Raw genomic sequence first — 15,361 nt, 5'->3', positions numbered from 1 at the left:
GCAAGAGAATGATCTAGAGATCCAGGACATAAGTTTGTTTTGTTTTTTTAAATGTAAAATGAATTAAGATTAAGGTGATTCCCAAAGAAACATCTGGCCACCTCTCTACAGAATCCTTAGCCTGGCCCTGTGCAAAGCACTGTGATAAGAAAGGACAGAAACACGTTATGCTTAGGTATGGGGGTGCGTTGTGGGGGAAAAAAAGGAAAACACAAAAGTTATACAGGCCTGTCCAAAAATGCCAAGGGCAGCTATGTCCATCATCAATAGGAGGCAATTTCTCAGTGTCTGCTGAACATTCAAATAGGATATATTAACTTTTGAAGTGACAGTCAACCTTTTAAGTCCTTAAGTTCTTTTACCTTAAGAGCTGTTTTTTAATAGTGATATAAACGGGAGGGTTCACTTTCAATAATGTCTCATCTGATTTCTCCAGCAAGCAGAGAAAAAATATGTGGCATAATTCATGAGTAATATTTTGCAATTTTGAAATGAAAGTGGAGTTACATGTTGAAAGTACTGTATAAACATTAAGTAGTGAACCATCACAACATGCCTGCGAAGTAGGTATTATCTCCACTGTACAGCTGGGGAAACTAAGCAAACTATAGCTAACTATAGCAAATCAATAACAGAACTATGACTTGAACTCAGGATTTCCAATCCTGTGCTCAGTCTTCAGTTTGTGCTGTCCTGCACATCTCTACAGAAAAGAGCACATGTTTATGAGGATAGGGCACAGCCCCTTTGCACCAAAGGCAAGAACATGAACTGTCCAGACAGAACGTAGATTTATATTTAAAAAAAGAAAGCTATTTTGGTGGAAGACCCTTGAGGCCTAAAAGTCTGCCACCATCCTTTTAAAATTTGCTTTTCCCTCAGCTAAGCCAAAAACAATTTTGCCACATGAACCAATTTTTAGGCTAGCTGATGCTATTAGAAAACAATGTGCCCCTCTCACTCCGATATGGCACATCCTTGCCCACCTCGTCCACTGTTTCTTTTACTTCCCCTATCCTCTGACACTTATTAAGCAGCGACTATTTTACTACTGAGGGATGTTAGCCCCTGTAGTTGCAGATCCAGGGCAAAGGACTCTTTAGCATAGCTAAAATATGAAACAGGAAACTGTTTACGTCATGTCTAGTAAACCATCAAAAAGCACCTTGTTTAAAATAGAAAAATCAGATGAGATCATTACAGTTTTTAAATATTCTATTTTTTGGCATGACACCTACCTATCTAAGAGTCAATGTAAAATGATACTGAAAAGGTTACATAAAATCATAACAAGGCAGTCAAATATTCCTATGTGCATCACTTGTTTTGGCAAATGAAGACTTTCATTGGAAAACAGGAAAGAGGCATCATTTTTACAAAAGAATGTCATATACCAATTAGCACTGCTGCTTGCAAGATGAACAAGTTGTCTGAATTACTATGGAAATTTTGGATATGAAATGGCTGACTGAATGTTTTAGGCATATGTGTGTGTGTATCTATATACACCTAGAGCATAAAAACAGGAGTAACTGATTGCTATAGCAATTATTTATATATAAATACCATTGATGGGCATGACACTTTACAGAGAAAGAAAGATGTTACAATCAAAGTTAAGAGGAGAAACAACAGGAGCAGAAAATATAGGGAAAAATCTTGATAATGTCTTAAGTAACTAAGTGGTTATTATTTCATAAAGTCATAGCAAAGTGATGCATTCAAGTGAGAGCCAAACTAGATAGTCATAGTTCTCTCTCTCTGTGAAGCACACCACAGACTTTTATATAAATTATACAATATACGGATACACAGAATGCTGATAGCTAGGTTAGCGATTTCTGAGCAATACCAACCAAATTACAGTTTGCTAGATGATCGAAAGAAAAACGTGCTGTTTGCAATGAAAGTGCCATTAGTGTAATTTTGTTCTGCAATTCAGAATCAGCTGTTGTGGTGAAAAGTGCTAAGAAGCAGTACCTTCCTCAGGGAAGAATGTATGAAAGATGGTTCATAGACACATGTACAGATGAAAACTTGTACAAAAGTTATACACTCAGCCACTTTATGGAGATTCTCAAGCTGTATGGCATGCTCTAGCTTGACTAGTTGAGAGCAGTACAGAAAAATATATCCTTGAGGTTTACTCATACAAAAATGTAAAGATGCTTATCTTTAGTAGTTTACATTGGCTCAACTCAGATTTCAAAAGAAAAGAAAATATTCAATTTTATTTCAGATTCACTCTGGGCATGTTCCACATTCTACACCTACACACACACACACACACACACACACACACAGTTTCTGATAACCTATGATTTATAATGACTACATCTTCCATGCCCAACACCACAGCATTCAAGTAAATACGATAGAATAAATTTTATGTAACTATTCTTGATGGTACATGTAGAAGTGTCTATGCAAGCACAAAGTATTCTTAACACATTAATGCATTTTTTTAAAGTAACAGACTTTCACGTGTAGCCACTGACGTTTTGTCCTTTCTGTAGCCAAGAAGGCGGCATACTAACATGTCCAAATTCTCCCCCGAGCATCTTCTCATTTAGCCAATAGAGTCATTTTAGCAATCCTCCACTTTTAAAAATCAAATAAGAGGATCTTTGCCTGTGAGTTAACCAAATCCAGCAATTGGGAAAGGGGGGCTGGTTTGCAACAATTTGCAACCATTGTTCTTCAGATGACAAGAGCACCCCATAAGTTACTGTGAAACAGGCCCCTGCAGCTCCTTTGAAGTACTTCAGGAATTGGCAGGAAAAGATTTCAGAATAGGAACCTGAATTTGGAGTAAGCGTAGGAAAACAGTTCAGAATGTATGTATTAAACTAACACAGGAGGTTGGCATTTCACATCCTTTAAAGTTAAATTTAAGAGGGATAAAATGTAAGGGATCAAACAGAAGGCCCATTAGAAATAAGAGCAATCCAAAATGCAGTTGGCCAGAACTCCTGGATTTGGGAGTAGTCTTACCAAATATTATGGAAAGATTCACTCTGCAGTTCAACTAATAGTTGTCATTTCCCTAAGCCCCATTTTCCATTGAATCTGTATGTTAATGTGGACAACCTGGCTTTATCTTGATCTCATCAGACTTTATGAACTGGATCAGTTCACTTTTGATTTTCAGAAGAGATTTTTTGTTTTTGTTAAGTTTAGGGCCAAGATTTTCAAAAGCAGTAGCCCAAAGTTAAACTCCTAAATCCATAGGATCCACTAGGCCTAAATAAGTGGCCTAATTTTTTTTTTTTTTTATAAGTGATGCTCTCCTAGCATCTTGAAAATTGGACCATTTATTTAGATGCCTATATATGAATTTCAGAGCCTAATTTTAGGGTTCCATTTTTCTGTAATTCTGCAGCCAAAAAACTGAAGAGCCAACACATAGTATCTCCTCTTTTCATTTTCTAGTGCCTACCATACAATTCTACATGACCTTGACATAAGGTCTTCTGAGAGGCATTATGGTCGAGTGGACTAAAAGCAAGATCAGAATTCAGGAACTCCTGGATTCTAAAATTAGATGTAACATCAAGGTAATGTGTAGCTTTGGGCAAGTAATTTACTCTCAGAATCAAATTCCATTTTGTGAGTGGGTGCACCTCCTAATAAAATTAATAGGAGCTATACTCACTTATGCTATGGCTGAATGTGACCCAGAGGGTCTGTTTCCCTATCTGTAAAATTAGGATAATATAATAATACTTACCTGCCTTATTGAGGTGTGGTGAGAATTAATGTTTGTATATTCGAATCTCCTAAGAGGAAAGTAATTCTCAGTTTCCTGTTCACCAATGGTGAGATCATATATTTCTCAGAAATAAAATAATTTTTTGCAGGAGAAAATTAACATTTACCCTGACAGGGTGAAGTAAAATGTTTGGTCTTAAGAAAGATATCTGCAACATACATAGAACATTAGGGAGCTTGGGGGAAGGGTGTGGGCTTTCATAATATTAAGTGGAAGAGTTATTGCAGGTCCACAGGTGGGGAAGGTCATGGGTGCATCTTAGGAATGGATGCTAACAGAGAGCAGGGATCTGTGCAGCTGCACATCAATACATACTTAGGGATGACCCTGTTCAACCTGATGGGAAACTTTTATAGAATTTAATAAGCATGAAACTAATAATCTATAGAACTTTCTCTACAACACTATAGAATTTAATAGAGCATTATTACCTGCTTAAACTAACCTTAGAGTTCTATAGCAGGATACATGTGTCTATTGAATTGTATCAAATTTGACAATCATTTCTGGATAATTCAATTGTTCAAACCTTACTGAATTGCATTGGAGTTTTCCAAAAGGGAGGTCAGATACACATGTAATATTATTCCTATTTTATAGGTGGGAAAACTAAGGAAAATAATCATACAGCAAAGTCAGTGACCTCCGCAGCTTTAGAACTCAGCCTCTAGCTAAGACCACTCCCCTCTCTCTTTCAGGTTTGCTGAGGGTGAACATCAGTACAGGTCTACTTCCCCCACTTCCACCAGCTGTTCAAAATGAGTAAGCCCCCAAAATTTAAAAAGATCCTTTGCATCCTTCTTTATCTTTTGGGTGTATTTTACTGCAAAGCCTCAAACATGTCTATCAGGTTATTGTGGTAGGAGGGTTCGTTAGAGCAGGAAGGAAGAAAAATAAGAGCAGTTTGTTACGTTAGACAATTTTCCACTCACCATTTAGGTTTTAAGAGCAGGGAGCAGTAATGCTCATAGTGGAACCTCTCACTCTAATGAAATATTACAAAGTGTATTAAGCCTTATAAAAAACTTGTTTCAGAGTAGCAGCCGTGTTAGTCTGTATTCGCAAAAAGAAAAGGAGTACTTGTGGCACCTTAGAGACTTAGACTTAGTCTCTAAGGTGCCACAAGTACTCCTTTTCTTTTTACAAAAAACTTGGAAATACTGAAAATATAAAACAGGGTTGTTTCTGACACACATTGTTCCTGTCAAAAAATTTTCCCCACTACTTAGAAAGTTTGCATGAGAAAAAATGTTTTGATTTCGTCTGTTTCTGCTGCTAACTCCCCACTCAAAATCACAGTTGTGTGTTTGGTCACATCATTACACTCTCCACAGTAATCAGTACTGTACTCATACAAATAGAAATATGACTTCAGGTGGGTGAGTAACAGGCAAGAGCAAATGAATGTACATAGTCAATTCTCCAAAAGAAATCTGTGCTGCACTCTAAGGTTGCCATCTACACTACAGTCTCAAGTTTTGTTTTTAAACTAGTTTTGAACAGCTTAGCCCTATCATCCAACAGTGTTTAAAACCAGTTTGGGGGCAAAAGGAGGAGATGGGAGCAGAGTTTGAATGCGGTTTTCTAAACAGCTCCATCTGTAGTGAACACTTCAGCGAGGCTACTCATGTAAGAGAGTTTACTAGAATAGGCCTCAGTTTTTCATCTGGCCTCCAATTTGTGCATGTGCAAAGTTCACAAGCATAGAATGTGCTTTTGCATGCAAGCTAATAACTACTCAATATGTGCTAACGCCCATTTGCTCTGAAAATTGCACACTATCTGAACCAGACCAAGTCAGAGACCAAATGACAAGTTAGCACCAAATGTAGGCAGACTTCCCTGCATCCCTCCGTTTAATGATTTTTATTTTTTTTCTGTAGTACAAAGACAACATGTCTGTTTATGGCCTGTAAAATATAAGGACAGAATTAATTTCTGTGTTTGGACTGAGGGTGAACATCAGAAAAATGTCTAAGTCTTCCCAGTATTGTTTATAAGGAGCCCTGCATCCAAAACTCAACATTTTTTCTGCATTTATATTTTTAGTGAAATTATCCTAATGATGGCAGGGAAAGAGAATGCTTCTCTCTGTTTTCTACTAGGTATCGGTGCTTCTTTATGTAACAGGGAAAGATATCTGTGTCTAATAACTAACATGGGGCAAATATAAACTTTTCTACTTAAAGATAAAAGAAAAGGAGTACTTGTGGCACCTTAGAGATGAACAAATTTATTTCAGCATAAGCTTTCGTGAGCTACAGCTCACTTCATAGCTTATGCTCAAATACATTTGTTCGTCTCTAAGGTGCCACAAGTCCTCCTTTTCTTTTTGCGGATACAGACTAACACAGCTGCTACTCTGAAACCTACTTAAAGATAAATTTTTAAAGGACCAGTGGCTCTCTAGCACTGAATATACACAAGAAAATATTTATTTGTCTTAAATAAACATCAACAAAGCATGAAAAGTGAGCACCTCATAAAACAGATATAGAATACATTAAAAATGGTCCCTAAATCAAAAAAGCATAGTTTTCCACATTGCATGTTGAAATATGAAGAAATAAAATGAAGAAATAGACCATGTTTGCCTGGGCTTCAGCATTTTGAATAACAAAATGTAATGACTAGTCTGGTTTTTTAATCATCTGTTGGGTTACTCAATCAGGCATATGTTTGACCCAGACATTCAGTGCCACCTTGCTGAGACTAAGTCAGTGATTGCACCCAGAACACTACAGCACAGAATCTAAACTGGGAGGTCCATGTGTATTTCTACCTTCATCAGCTCTAAAATAAAAAAGTGCAGAGCAAACATTATCTATTGTTAATTACCTGTAAAGTAGGGCTTTAGTCACTTCCCCTGTTTTAAAGAGCTCTGAAGTGAAACCTAAAAGAAGCCACCCATTGTTTTCAATTGTGCAACAGCCAGAAGCAAATAGGGCTCAAATTGCAGCTCTGAAAGGCAACAGGAAATTGGCATACCGCTAATCTGTACTAAACTATTCATAGTAACAAAGGCTACATTCCTGCTAAAATATTCACCATTAGAAGTCCAAGGCAGATCTGTTTAGAAAGGACCACAGAATAAATCTGTAGAAATAAAAGGTTTTTTTTTTAAATTAGAAGACCATAATGGGATCTGGCTTTTCTTTCCTGGCCCTGAAAGTAACATGTATTATTTATAGTTCTGCTTTGAGTGTCTGGTGAGACTAGGTAGAAGCCAAATGATCAGGATCATTGCCATTTTCAAATAGCATTTAATAAACTAATATGAGGCCAACTGTCCATTACAGATGGTTTAGCTGGATCATATTGTACAAATGTGCCATATGATTAGAACTCCAAAAACATTTTAAATTTGTCTCAGTACGTTTGGATTACATATTTTCTAATTAAAAGCACTAATATTAATTCTAAATCAAAGTAATCAACTGCATAAAAAACATGATTACATTTAATGATATACACAACTTATTAAGACTTTAGATGAAACACTCAAATTTTAGGGTTTAGCAGGGCCCCATTCTTTCACCTGTATTTTTGGAAGAATAACCTAATAGTGCTTAAAACACAGGGCTGAAAGTCAGAAGATGTGGGTTCTGCTACAGACTTGTTACATGACTTCAGGCAAGTCTCTTAAATTCCTTGAGCTTCAGCTTTCCCATCAGTAAAAGAGAAATCTATACCTCACAGGAGTGTTATGAAGCTTAGTTAATTAAGAAATGAATCCATAAAGTGCTTTAAGATCATCAGGAGGTGGCAGATGTTACAATGGCACTGTATTTTCTCCCATTCTAGTAGCCTCAAGGGTAAAATTACCCATAATCGTGTATGGAAAACTTGTCTGCTGGAACTGCAAACCAGTTCAACTTTTACACTGAATATTACCTGCACCTGTTAATAGTGATAGACATCTGTGCAATTGCCTTTTTGAGTGCTTTCAGTCCAGCATGAAAAAAAACTTTAAAACTGGAAAAACGCACACATGAGAAGTCCTTTTTGATCTCTGGTTTTCTTCTTCGAACTCCAGCACCTGCTTTTAGAGAGGTCTTTTGACTCTTGGCAGAGCAGGAGAGTGTTTTTAAACTATAAAGATATTACCTTATGTAAACTTGCTTGTCATTAAACCTAAACCCCAAAATCCAGGTGCTCCTGAACTTAGACAAAGTTCATATCCAGATCTGATAAACTTTACTCTTAGCCCTATCTTTATAAATGGGCCAAAGCAAAACCCTAGATCCAAACTTCTCCAAGGCTTTGTGGCTGTGCAGGCCCATCTTTATTGTGATTCATCAAAAGTGATATAAACATTTAGAATTAAAAGAACAGGTGTCCTTAAGGCAACAATCTACAGTGCCACACAAAGATAATAATTACTTATGCTTCAATAGTGCCTTTCATCCGAAGGATCCCAGAAGCACTGTGCCTGCTGTATAAACACATATAACACTGAAATATAGTTAACCCTCAGACTGGAGAGGTCAGTCAACAGATACAGAACAAGGAAGCAGGAGTGGGTGGATTTTGACCAAGGACAGCTAACAAACTTCACTATTAAAAATAAAGTATCATGAGATTTTCCAATATCCAGATTTAATTGAAAACACCAGGCTTTAGTCTCTTCTAAAAGAATCCTATATAGTAAACCATGTGGCTCTTCTGGGCTCAATTTTCACTGTGCTGCTTCCAGAGCTGGAAGATACACTGGCATAAGGAGACGATGACATTAACCCTTCTGGACAAATTAGGAGTGATGGCACTTTGAAGAGGGACTTACCCAGTCCTCAAGTAGGAGGTAACTACAGCTTCCTTTGAAAATGAGAATTTAAAGGTTGGAAGAGGAAATCTTTAAGGCACTGGAAGGATTAGTGGAGGGATTTCCAGGAAAAAGGGTTATTTAAATTAAAATGCCTGAGATTAGAGCCATTGATTATGAAGTGGCATTGTATACAGTTAGCATAAGATAACATTTTTTTCCAAGTTTATATTCAGTATATTCCAGCTATTCAATACTTGGCTGCTAATACTTATTTTCCATTGTGTCACAGGTACTCAATGTTATAACCAAGAAAAAACATCTTAAGTATATACATACATCCCATGCAGTACACTGTATCTGAGCATCACACTTAGTAAAAACCATAGACTCATAGATATTAAGGTCAGAAGGGACCATTATGATCATCTAGTCTGACCTCCTGCACAATGCAGGACACAGAATCCCACCCACTCCTGCAATAAACCTCTCACCTATGTCTGAGCTACTGAAGACCTCAAATCATGGTTTAAAGACTTCAAGGTGCAGAGAATCCTCCAGCAAGTGACCAGGGCTCCATGCTACAGAGGAAGGCGAAAGACCCCCAGGGCCTCTTCCAATATGCCCTGGATTCCTTCCCGACCCCAAATATGGTGATCAGCTGAACCCTGAGCATGTGGGCAAGATTCACCAGCCAGATACCCAGGAAAGAATTCTCTGTAGTAACTCAGATCCCACCTCATCTAACATCCCATCGGGCCTATTTACCATGAATAGTTAAAGATTAATTAATTGCCAAAAGCATGTTATCCCATCATACCATCTCCTCCATAAACATATCAAGTTTAATCTTGAAGCCAGATATGTCTTTTGCCTCCACTGCTTCCCTTGGAAGGCTATTCCAGAACTTCATTCCTCTGATGATTAGAAACCTTTGTCTAATTTCAAGTCTAAACTTCCCGATGGCCAGCTTATATCCATTTGTTCTTGTGTCCACATTGGTACCGAGCTTAAATAATTCCTCTCCCTCTCTGGTATTTATCCCTCTGATATATTTATAGAGAGCAATCATATCTCCCCTCAACCTTCTTTTGGTTAGGCTAAACAACCCAAGCTCCTTTCATAAGACAGGTTTTCCATTCCTCGGATCATCCTAGTAGCCCTTCTCTGTACCTGTTCGTTTGAATTCATCCTTCTTAAACATGGGAGACCAGAACTGCACACAATATTCTACAAGAGGTCTCACCAGTGCCTTGTATAACGGTACTAACACCTCCTTATCTCTACTGGAAATACCTCGCCTGATGCATCCCAAGACCGCATTACCTTTCTACACAGCCATATCACATTGGCGGCTCATAGTCATCCTGTGGTCAACCAATACTCCAAGGTCCTTCTCCTCCTCCGTTACTTCTAATTGAAGCGTCCCCATCTTATAACTAAAATTCTTGTTATTAATCCCTAAATGCATGACCTGACACTTCTCACAATTAAATTTCATCCTATTACTATTACTCCAGTTTACAAGGTCATCTAGATCCTTCTGTATGATATCCCAGTCCTTCTCTAAATTGGCAATACCTCTCAGCTTTGTATCAGCCGCAAACTTTATTAGCACACTCCCACTTTTTGTGCCGAGGTCAATAATAAAAAGATTAAATAAGATTGGTCCCAAAACCGATCCCTGAAGAACTCCACTGGTAACCTCCCTCCAACCTGATAGTTTACCTTTCAGTATGACGTGCTGTAGTCTCCCCTTTAACCAATTCCTTATCTACCTTTCAATTTTCATATTGATCCCCATCTTTTCCAATTTAACTAATAATTCCCCATGTGGCACCGTATCAAACATCTTACTGAAATCTAGGTAAATTAGATCCACTGCGTTTCCTTTGTCTAAACAATCTCTTACCTTCTAAAAGAAGGAGATCAGGTTGGTTAGGCACGATCTACCTTTTGTAAAACCATGTTGTATTTTGTCCCATTTACCATTGACCTCAATGTCCTTAACTACTTTCTCCTTCAAAATTTTTTCCAAGAACTTGCATACTACAGATGTCAAACTAACAGGCCTGTAGTTACCCGGATCACATTTTTCCTTTTCTTAAAAAAACCACCATACTACAGTCCACTCAGAGCTGCTTGTGGTTGAACTAGATACTAGTTCAACATACAAGTTCAGTGTTATAGGGCCAAATTAATCCCTGGTGTAAATCCAGCCATTTCAGCTGCATTATACCAGGGATGAATTTGACCCATCATGCAGATGAATTCTGTAAGTGGTTATAAAAACAGTAATACAACTGCAGTGCCCAAAAAACTCAGTCAGGACTAGAGTTCCATTGTGCTAGGTGCTGTGGAAACACAAAGAGAAGGGCTCCATGAAGATCTAACCTCAAATGCTTCCACACAATATACTATCAAAAGGGTTAAATGTTTGTTTTAATAATTCATATAACACTGTACTGATGCACTACAAAACAGAGTAAGCTTGCAGTGCAAGACATGGGTGATTACAAAAACATACCTTACAAAAGTGCACAAGCATTTTGAGTGAAAATATCTGGTTTCTTCTCTTAGAAAGAAGACACATTTAAAATAATCTGACTTTTTCAAAAGTTGAGATAGGTAATATTGTGGAATATAATGGCCTTTTTATTTACTTGAAAGCACAGTTTATTTCAGTCATACAATACTGGCTGAAGTTTAATTCCAAATACGGGTATAAATCAGGAGGATTACAGACAAGGGGTGAAATCCAGGCCCAGTGAAGTCAATAGTTTTGTTTTTGTGGATACAGACTAACACGGCTACCCCTCTAATTCTTAGTTTTGCCACAGACTTCAATATGAACAGGATTCCAGACTAGATATTCAAATCTGGCATTTAATATTTAATTGCCTCTGAGGCACATTTCCCTCATACTTCCATTTTTTTGGATCATGCATTCTTTGGGGCAGAGATTATCACTATGTGTTTGTTCACCACCTAGTTCAAGAGGGTCCTGATTAGGGCCTCTAGATGCTACAATAACAACAATGAATGAATCCTAAGAAATAATCTGTATAAAAGTAGCATGGCATTCTTGCACCCAAGTTGAAGCAGCAACAGTTATCAAGTCAATTCTCAAAAAACATTACCTGAATTCCAAAATGATCTTTGTTTTATACACTCCAGTAAAAATACACAAAAAGACCCAATTTAAAATTGTTATGATTAGCATTAAATAGAAGATGCAAGGAACCCATGTCATCCTTGGTTTTTGTGTAAGGCTGGGTTTTTTTGGTTAGTTTGTTTGTTTTGCAGGAACCCTGATCTTACAGCAGGCTTATTGCAGAGAATATTTTAAATTTAATGGTGCACAATGGATTTGGGAAAATGGAAAGAATGATAGCTCTCAGTTTGTGCTTGTGACTTTGATAAAATATACATCGATTTTTGGCACAATTTCACTCAAGTAATAGTTCTGCTGTTAGTACATCCGGCACACTGTCCCAATCGGGGGGGGATTGACACATTAAACGTAGCTTCATCTCACTTCTATGCATCATTCACAGATGTTCTTTTAGCAGCCTAATGAATTCATTTTCCAGATGAAGGACCCACGTCGGACAGCTGTACTGACAGACCAAAGTACATACTCCAGGCTCAATGTAAAAACCCTTGCCTTTGCTACCTCTGCTCTGGCACAGGAAATAAGGTGGGAAGCTACCACACCTAGTAAGGAGAGAAGTTTTAAATTTATTCCCCCCAAAAATGAAGGCTGCTTAAAGGGGACTTCCAAAGAGGAAAGTTCACTGGAAGAACACTTGCCAAACCCATGATCCTGTAATACATGCTATCTGTAGTCATGTGATACCAGGACGGGTTTTATTCCTGTTTCTTGGGAGAGACAATTACCACAACGTCATATTCCAGTTAGAAGAAAGAAAACATTAACTAGTCGGGATTTCTCAATCTTCTGAGGCAACAAACATAGCAAAATAAGGGATAGAAGAGTATAGGGGAATCCTGAATACTCCAAAACAAATCCGATACTTGGTTTACATCATCCCCATTAATGTAAAACAAATTGAAACCCTCTTAACAGCTTCTCTTTATTACATTCAACAGAGCTAAACCTCTCCCACCCTTCACCACTATGTATATACAGACTCGAGAGCAAGTGGCTTTGTTAAGAATTATCCAGTTTGGCTAGTGTCTGACTGGACAATGTTAGAATTATTGTTATGAGATTGCTTTAATAGCACCACCACCATCTCAAAATACTATCCCTATCTATATCTCTCTCTCCAGCAGGTATTTACCTCTTCATTTACCATCCGATTGCAAAACTCTTTGAAGTCTCTCTCATCATAAGACTTTCAGGACATTTTCAAATAAAACAAGGCTGGAATTTTAGTTACAAAAGTCTCCTTCCATTTCTTCATCCAAGACCTTGTGCAGTACATTTCAGAACCCCACCATGCCAAGCAGGTGGTTGCCTAGTTTGAATATACCCAAGCTAATATGACTGGGATAGTACTCAGCTGAACTTCATACCTACTTACTGTACATCAGTTTATGATAGAATTTTTGTTTTATAACAATTTTACAAATTGAAATCTGTCATATGAAGGATATTCTTGCAGTATAATTAGGCTTGAAAGGATTAAATTTTTACCAGTAACTCTTGGTAAACATGGATTTTGCCATACACACACAAGCTGATGAAAAAAATATTTCTATTGGTAATTGAAATTTACAGATAGGCAAAATAAGAAAAACGCTCCTTGAAAATTTATTAGAGTTGATTTAAGGGTATTTACTTTGCATATTTTGGTGTGATGGTGAAAATTTGTGTTTTAACAGTTAAAAAACTAACTTTCTGAATCCCAACATCTACTGTCATGAAAAAATTGTTTTCTGACCTCCCCATATTTTCCAACAACGGAGAAAATTTAAACAAATCGAAAAAATGCTTATAAATAGATACTATCCCTCTAAAATTATTAAAAAAATAAAAATTGAATTCTGCCAAACCTAACTACATGTGCAGTGTTGTTATAGCTGTGGTGGTCCCAGGATATGAGAGACAAAAGGAGGGTGAGTGACGTAATATCTTTTACTGGACCAATTTCTACTGATGAGAGAGACAAGCTTTCAAGCATCACAGAGTTCTCTTTCTCTTGTCCCTTTCCCCAACAGAAGTTGATCCAATAAAAGATATTACCTCACCCGTTTTGTCTCTCTAATAAGCCTAAGCATAATATTTCAAAGTAAAATTATCACCACAGAAGAAACTTGGGTTTTCTAATTAAGGGAACAGTACCACTTATTTATGCTGTAACAACACCTAGAAGCAAAATGGGTGGGCCCCACTGTGCTAGGTGCTACACAAACATATAGAAAGTGGCAGTTCCTGCCCCAAATAACTTACTGAATCCAAGACTGGACTGAGGTCTATTCCTATTCTAATCTTATCATTAAGATCCTGGGTGCATTTAGCATCATCAAACCTGGGCTCCCTTTCAACAAGTTATGCAAATGGATTAAATGAAGACTGTGTACAATGACAATATATGAGAGTATACTTTGAAACAAAAATATAAACTAATTAGCAAAGGGGAAATAACCTCAATTGGTGTATACCACTTTAAAATAAGACTTAACAGCAAGAGGTTATTCAAATTGTGGAGCTTCTCAGGTGCAGCATTTAACACGCTTTTGTCTACTTGCTCATTTTTTACTACTAAAAACGCATTTCCCCAGCCCTATATGCAACTAATTGGCCCAAAGCATAGACGTTCTCAGACTGTGAGGTGTCGCAGATTTGTTAGGTATAAAAAACCTTGCACTCTGAAGGATCCCACAGTGCATTACAAAAGTCAAACATACATTAAGGATGCAAAATATACCAACTAGACAAAAAGGTATCACTCCAATTGCTTAAATGTAGCCACCTCTGGCATGAAATGTGGCAACTATTTAACAGTGCACCACAACTATACATACTGAAGTTAGAAAACTTAATTATATGGAAGAACTGAATGTTTTGACGGAGAATTTTCCTTGTCATTTTCCCAGAGTTAGTCAGTAAGAAGAGTGTTAATCTTCAAGAAACCAAAAGGCAAAATAGCTATCACAGATTGTGTTCTGTATCTTGAAAAGCATGATGAATTGAGACACAATGTACATGGTTCCTTTGTTTTCAAGCAGGCTGTATATTTTGTTTTTTTGGAAGTGCAGAGCTAAGAAACTATAGCTATGAAAAACAACGGATTCAGACACAGATTAGTGAAATAAATAGGATTACATAAAAATAACAAATATGAGACTAAAACTGTTCAACATATATTAGTTTGTCACAAATTATGAGACTGAAGCTGCTCAGTCTTTTGATTTTGAATGTTGGCATATTATTGGGAAAGCCGTTGTATCAGACCAATGGCAGTTGTTTGACAAGGAGTTCAGTGTCTTAAAAACTGTTTGCAGCTCATTGTTGGACCAAATTACCAACGAAAAAGAATAAAAAAAATTAAGTTCTTCCCAAAATATTTTTCTATCAGCTTTGCTCTACCACATGCAAAAAAGAAAGAAAATATTGGTAAATATTTCTACGTTGCCATCAGACAAATATCTGTTAAGAAATCTGATCCTGTAAACTTGTCACTTCTCAGTACGGTGCTGGGGTTACGCTGGTGCACTCAAGAGTGGACTATCACTTTTATACTATAAGAGAAGCATATTCTTGTGGGTCAACCAGAAGTTATAATTCCGTATACCTTATTGTCATAAAAGCTGCACACTTCTTTCAACAAGAGATGCAACTCCTAACAACATTTTAA

This window comes from Natator depressus, chromosome 4 (genome assembly GCF_965152275.1).
Source record: "Natator depressus isolate rNatDep1 chromosome 4, rNatDep2.hap1, whole genome shotgun sequence".
Classification (NCBI taxonomy): Eukaryota; Metazoa; Chordata; order Testudines; family Cheloniidae; genus Natator; species Natator depressus.
This window is presented reverse-complemented; position numbering follows the sequence as displayed.